The sequence below is a fragment of the Astatotilapia calliptera genome, chromosome 11 (assembly GCF_900246225.1).
Source record: "Astatotilapia calliptera chromosome 11, fAstCal1.2, whole genome shotgun sequence".
Taxonomy (NCBI): Eukaryota; Metazoa; Chordata; class Actinopteri; order Cichliformes; family Cichlidae; genus Astatotilapia; species Astatotilapia calliptera.
The window spans coordinates 35,889,686-35,896,159 of NC_039312.1; positions in this window are offsets into that span (position 1 = coordinate 35,889,686).

A 6,474-nucleotide genomic window follows, 5' to 3' on the forward strand; every position below is an offset into this window, starting at 1 on the left:
AAGGCATACACAGGATGAGTCATCTTTACTCAGGAGGAGGGTTTACGTCATTCACTGAAATAACCCAAAAATGTGGTTTGATAAGAGAAACTTTTTTGGAAATATTTACAAATAAGGGTAAAGGAAATTTTACTCAAAGCTCAAATACGGTGGTGGAGTTTTTAGAATTGTCCAGTTCAGCACACAGAGCAGCTGTTCTCTGTTTAACAATCGGATGGGTAGAGCACCAGTGGACTTTTTAAAAAAATGGATACCAGAAGTCCTGGGCCTTCAACAGGGTGCCATTACAGTCGACAGAGCCCATCGCACTGGACCACCTATGAGGCTTACCGGCACGGAGGGACCGCGTGCAGTACTGGTCCGGCTTCATTACTACACCGATACACAGAGGATTCTCCAGGCTGCCAGGGCTAAAGGTACCGTAAACACAGAGGCAGGAAAAGTATCCTTCTATCGGGATTTCTCCGCCGAGGTGGCTCGAAAGAGAAAGGAGTCGGCGAATGCGCGTAAAGCTCTCCGAGAGGCGGGGATCAAATATTCCTTCCTTTATCCAGCCATCATTAAAATATTTAACCCCGATGGCACCAGCATCTCCCTCGCGACCACCCAGGACGTCAAGGACTATGTGAGCAAATTGCCAAGACCTAAATAAACTGTTGGTGCACGACAGCGTCATTGTAACGTAAGTTACAAACTCGAGGCTTACAGCATTAAAGTATTGATAATGAGCTAAGGTATAGAGACTTTGATTTTTGACATAGACTCCAGTGCAGGGATGTTACGCGTTTGTGGCCTCCCACAGCTGTACTTTAGAGTAGGGTACATCTAGATGTGTAATTTATTTTTTGTTATTTTGTGTTATTTGTGTTGGGGAGGGTTGAGGTTTCCAGGCTTTGTGTTCAGGTTTTTCTGGGAACCAGTGTTCTTGTTTTATGCTCAATTATTTTGGTTAATAGGCTCAGACTGGTCAAATGTAGATTTGGTTAAATATGTAAACAGCACAATATATACATTACTTTTCCTATATGTCAGTTAAGATAAGTACTTGGAATGTTAAAGGGTCCAACAATGTGGTGAAAAAAAAGTCCATTTTAAATTCTCTGAAGAAAGATTTGACTCACGTTGCTTTTTTGCAAGAAACCCATTTGACAGATGATGAACACAGAAAATACTGTAGAGAATGGGTTGGTCAAATTTTTTTCTCATCCTACTCCACAAATAAAAGAGGGGTTATTACCCTTATACACAAAAATCTTCCCTTCAACGTTATAGCCACTCACAAGGACAATGAAGGAAGATATATATTGGTTAAAGGGATGTTGCATGGGGAAACTGTTCTCCTAGGTAATATATATGCGCCGAATGCACAGGATGGCGAATTTTATACGGTATTATTTAGTCAATTAGTGGACATGGACTGTGCTAATATAATATTAGCGGGTGACTTTAACTGTGCTTTATGCCCTAAAATGGATAAATTTCCCCCACAATCTATCTTGACCAAAAACTCCAAAGCCCTTTGGCAAATTATAAATGAGCTTGACCTTATAGATGTCTGGCGACACTATAATCCACTATCTAAGGAGTACACTTTCCATTCTAACCCTCACTTGTCAGCATCTCGTATAGATTATATTTTTATGTCCAAGTGTATCAGTCAGTTAGTTCAGCAGGTAAATATTGGTCATATAGGTCTCTCTGACCACGCTCCTGTTGTCTTAACCATTCAACCCATGAGACATATTGAGCGCTCTAGGTCTTGGAAGATGAGCACACTGTCTCTTTTGGATGAGAAATTTATACATTTCATAACAGAGCAAACAACAGTATTCCTAGAAATAAATGATAAAGAGGAGATAGACACGAGAACTTTATGGGATAGCTATAAGGCTTACATGAGAGGGATGATTATTTCATACACAAGTCATAAAAGGAAGCAACGATTAACAAGGCAGTTAGAGATCGAGAATAATATCAAAAAGCTGGAGAAACAATACTATGTAACAAAATCAGCTGAAACATTAAGTGAGCTTAATATTGCCAGGATATCTTTGCGTAATTTGATAATGCGAAAGGCTGAAAGAGATGTCCTTCTTGCCAGACAACGGCTTTTTGAATCAGCTAGTAAGCCTAACCGCTTTCTGGCTCGTCTTGCAAGGAATACTCCATCAAGTTCCTTTATCACAGCTATTGTGGATGTGAATGGTGAAAGACAAGTAGGAAACCGTCAGATTAATGAGTGCTTCAGAGAATTCTATACAAACCTATATCGATCTGAGATGGACATAACAAGGCTTAACTCAGGCTTCTTCCTAAACGACTTAGTATTCCCTCAGCTTTCTGAAGATCAGGTAAGCCTGCTGGAGTCACCCATAACAATGATAGAGGTGGATAAAGCTATATCTGCACTCCAGTCAGGGAAATGTCCTGGGGCAGATGGTTTCCCAGTAGAATTTTTTAAGGTAATGAAAATGAAGTTAAATAGTTTATTATTAAGGGTTTTTAATAAAGCATTTGAAGAATCGAAACTCCCAGAATCTATGTACCAGGCTAATATAACATTGATAGCTAAAAAAGATAAAAATCCAGAGTCATGCTCATCTTACAGGCCTATTAGCCTTCTTGGTGCTGATAATAAGATACTTTCAAAGATACTGGCTCTTAGGCTAGAAAAAGTAATGTGCTCTATCGTGCATGCTGATCAGACAGGTTTTATTAAGGGGAGGAATTCTTATAATAATACTCGACGCCTATTTAATATTATTCATTTTTTAAATTTTCATCAGATCCCTGGGGTTGTTGTTTCTATGGATGCCGAAAAGGCATTCGATAGAATTGAATGGGAATATATGTTTGAAATAATGAGAAGATTTGGGTTTGGAAAAAACTTTCTGGGGTGGATCAAAATCATATACAAATCGCCAATAGCATCTGTGTTAACTAACGGCTTGTTATCTTCCCCATTTTCACTGAGCAGAGGTACAGCACAAGGTAGCCCATTGTCACCACTATTATTTGCTTTGGCCATCGAGCCCTTGGCCATGGCCATTAGACAAAATCCAAGTGTTCTTGGAGTTAAAATTGGGGATAGACAACATAAAATTCTGCTTTATGCAGACGATATTCTTCTGACACTGACTGACCCGGTTAACTCTTTACCCGTTCTTATTAGGTGCATCAAGGACTTTGGTCTTATATCTGGATACAAAGTAAATTTTGATAAATCTGTTATAATGACTTTGTGTAGTGGAGGGGATAATGAACCTTTATATGTTAAACCCTTTCATTGGGCACCATCAGGTTTTGTATATTTGGGAGTTAAAGTTACACCAAATGTTGGACACTTATATAGAGAAAATATTAATGGAATGGTTCAAGATCTTCGGGAGATGCTGACAAGATGGAGATCACTTCCGATATCATTTTTGGGAAGAATAAATCTCATTAAAATGGTAATCCTACCGAAAATATTATATCCCACAGGCATGTTGTTTGCAATCTTGAAATCAGAAGATATTAAAGTAATTAACAAGGCTATGGTGGATTTCATTTGGGCAGGAAGAAAACCCAAAATTAAATTGGAGACACTACAGTTACCGAAAGATCTGGGTGGGTGGGGAGTGCCAAACATAGAAAATTATGTCCTCTCAATACAAGCGAGGATTCTTTCTTCCTGGATACATGAACATTCTGATGTGCCATGGCTAAATATTGAGGAAGTATTATGTAAACCATCCTCACCTGTTAACTTCTTAGGGAAACGTCTAAATGACTTACCTCACGTAATAAAGCATAACCCACTGATATATAATGCTATGTGGACGTGGGGAAAACTGAGAAAAATTTTTAACAGTAGTCTTCCGTTTAATATCTTGTCAACGTTTATAAATAATCCAGACCTTCTGCCACAAAACATAGGGTCAAGCTTTGTGGGATGGCATAAAGTAGGTGTAAAGAGGTTTTATGACCTCTTTAAACATGGTGAGTTTAAATCATTTGAATCCTTGAAGTCCCAGTATTCTATGTCAAAGACTGAGTTTTATAAGTATTTGCAATTGAGAAATTATGTGTTAAAAAATGCTAAAACATTACGAATCTCAACTGCCTCTTTTCGGTTGGAGAATTTTTTTTTGGATAATAGGGAGCATAAACATTTTGTATCAAAGTTTTATTCCGAGATTTATGCCCTAATCGAGGATAAACTGGCATGGTTGAGAAAATCTTGGGGGACGCTGCTTAAATGTGAAATAGATATACAGGCATGGGACAAAATCTTGCTCCTTCCATCCAAAATCTCTGTTTGTAACCGATTTAAAGAATTGCAGTACAAAATTTTGCACAATGTGTATATTTCTCCATATATTTATAGTAAGTATAATATGGGAATATCTCCAAACTGTCTCAAGTGTAAGGTCAGAGTGGGCACTAGATTCCACTGCTTGTGGGAATGTGCTATTATTCAGTCATTTTGGAAAGAGGTCTGCGCCAATATTAGTACAGCCATTGGTCATCAGGTGACAGAAAACCCATTAATGTGTATATTGGGATATATTCCTGTCTCACTGGTACAACATGAGCATGTAATTCAGTCACTGTTAATGTTGGCCAGGAAAAGCATTATGTTGAGATGGGTGGGGGCTGAGCCTCCCTCCATTTCTCTATGGAAGTCGCTCATCATTGAAGTTATGACTCTGATCAGGCCGGGACATCATATTGATGGGAGCTCCCGAATTTTTGTTTACAAATGGAAGAGACCACTGGAAGCACTGGGAGTAACCTATAAACTGGATCCTAGAGGACAACAGTTATGGACATAATGTTGTAATATTCTAGTGCTGTGTAGTGTTATTATTTTGGATGTGAACCAGTCTTATATTTGTTGGGGAAAAAAAGTTAAATAAAAGTTTAAAAAAAAAAAAAAAAAAAAAAAGAATTGTCCAGTTCAGCACACAGAGCAGCTGTTCTCTGTTTAACAATCCAAAAAAAGGGATCTGTGAGAACTTGAGGATTATATGGCAACGAGATCTGAGTTGTGTAATTTCTAAAGAAGACTGGTGCAGAATTTTGTCATTCTCTGATAAATATATAAGAGAGGTCAGGGGTACATTTACTCAGTACAAATTAATACACAGGTGGTACTTCACTCCGTCCAAACTTTATAGAATGGGAATCAGTCCCAGTAATATATGCTGGAAATGTAGTTCAGATCCTGGGACATTTATGCATGCTATTGGGAATGTGGGAAAGTTTGTCCCTTTTGGCAAGAAGTATTGGACAGAATAGGAAGGTGGATTGGTTTGATGATACCCCCGTCACCAAGACTGTGCTTATTAGGGGATCGGTCGGTGTTACCTGGGGTTTCAAAATATGATTTTGTGGTTATAAAGGTGGGGGCGATCGCAGCGGCCCGAGTTATTCTCAGTGTGTGGGAGGAACCATTTCTATAATAGGGGGGAAGAAAATATGCTGAAATGGTGTCGTACGAAAAATTCTTGGCTAAGATTAATGATGACAGGGAGGGTTTTGACAAATCATGGGGACGTGTTTTAGGCTGAGATGGTTGGATTTTATTTTGTCAGGGCAATTATCTTTAGGCAAACTTTATGCTTGCTGTGTTGTATGTTTGTTCAGGCACTCAGGAAGGGAATAACTTAAGAATTTGATTTTATTGTCCTTTTTGTGTGTACCGATAGTAAGTATTGAAAATAGACCCAAAATGCAAAGGTGACTTAACCATGGGACTGGAAGCTGTCTTTTTTGTTGTTGTTGTTTGTTGGTTTGTTTTTGTTTGGTTAATGTTAAAAACAAATAAAGACTTCAATGACAAAAAAAAAGAAGAAGATATTTCAGCTCGTTATCAGCAGAAAGTCTGAGACGGGTGATGACAGACAGGTGGGGACGGACAGATGGGGACACCTCCCAGTATGTTCACTGGTTCCCAGAGTAAGCAGCATCACACCTCTGTGATACTTAAACTTTTCACAGAAACAGAGAGTCAGCGTTTCAGTTTCAGCTTTATTTCTTTATTTTCTGTAAAACACGGTGAACCTCCAGCCGCTGCGCTTTAAAAACACCTCTGGGTTCAAAACGTTTTCATATGTACAACACTCAACGTTCCCTGGTTATGACAATAAAAATCTCAATAGAAACAAACTTTATTATTCAAATATGAAGCAACAGACGCAGAGCGCTCAGCTGTTCTCGTTTTGTTTTTTAACTCTGGAGTCTAAAAAAAACATGAAAAAAACTATAAACATTAATGACAGAAATTAATATCAATAAAAAATATGAAAAATATGAAATATGGCCTTTAACTGATCCCTAATCCACACACAGGTCAGCAGCGCCCTCCACTGGCAGAGACTGGAACTGCAGGCTTACTCTGCACAGTTATTGCATAACAAGAAAACAGTCTCACACGCACGCACACGCGCGCACACACACGCACGCGCGCACACGCACGCGCACACACGC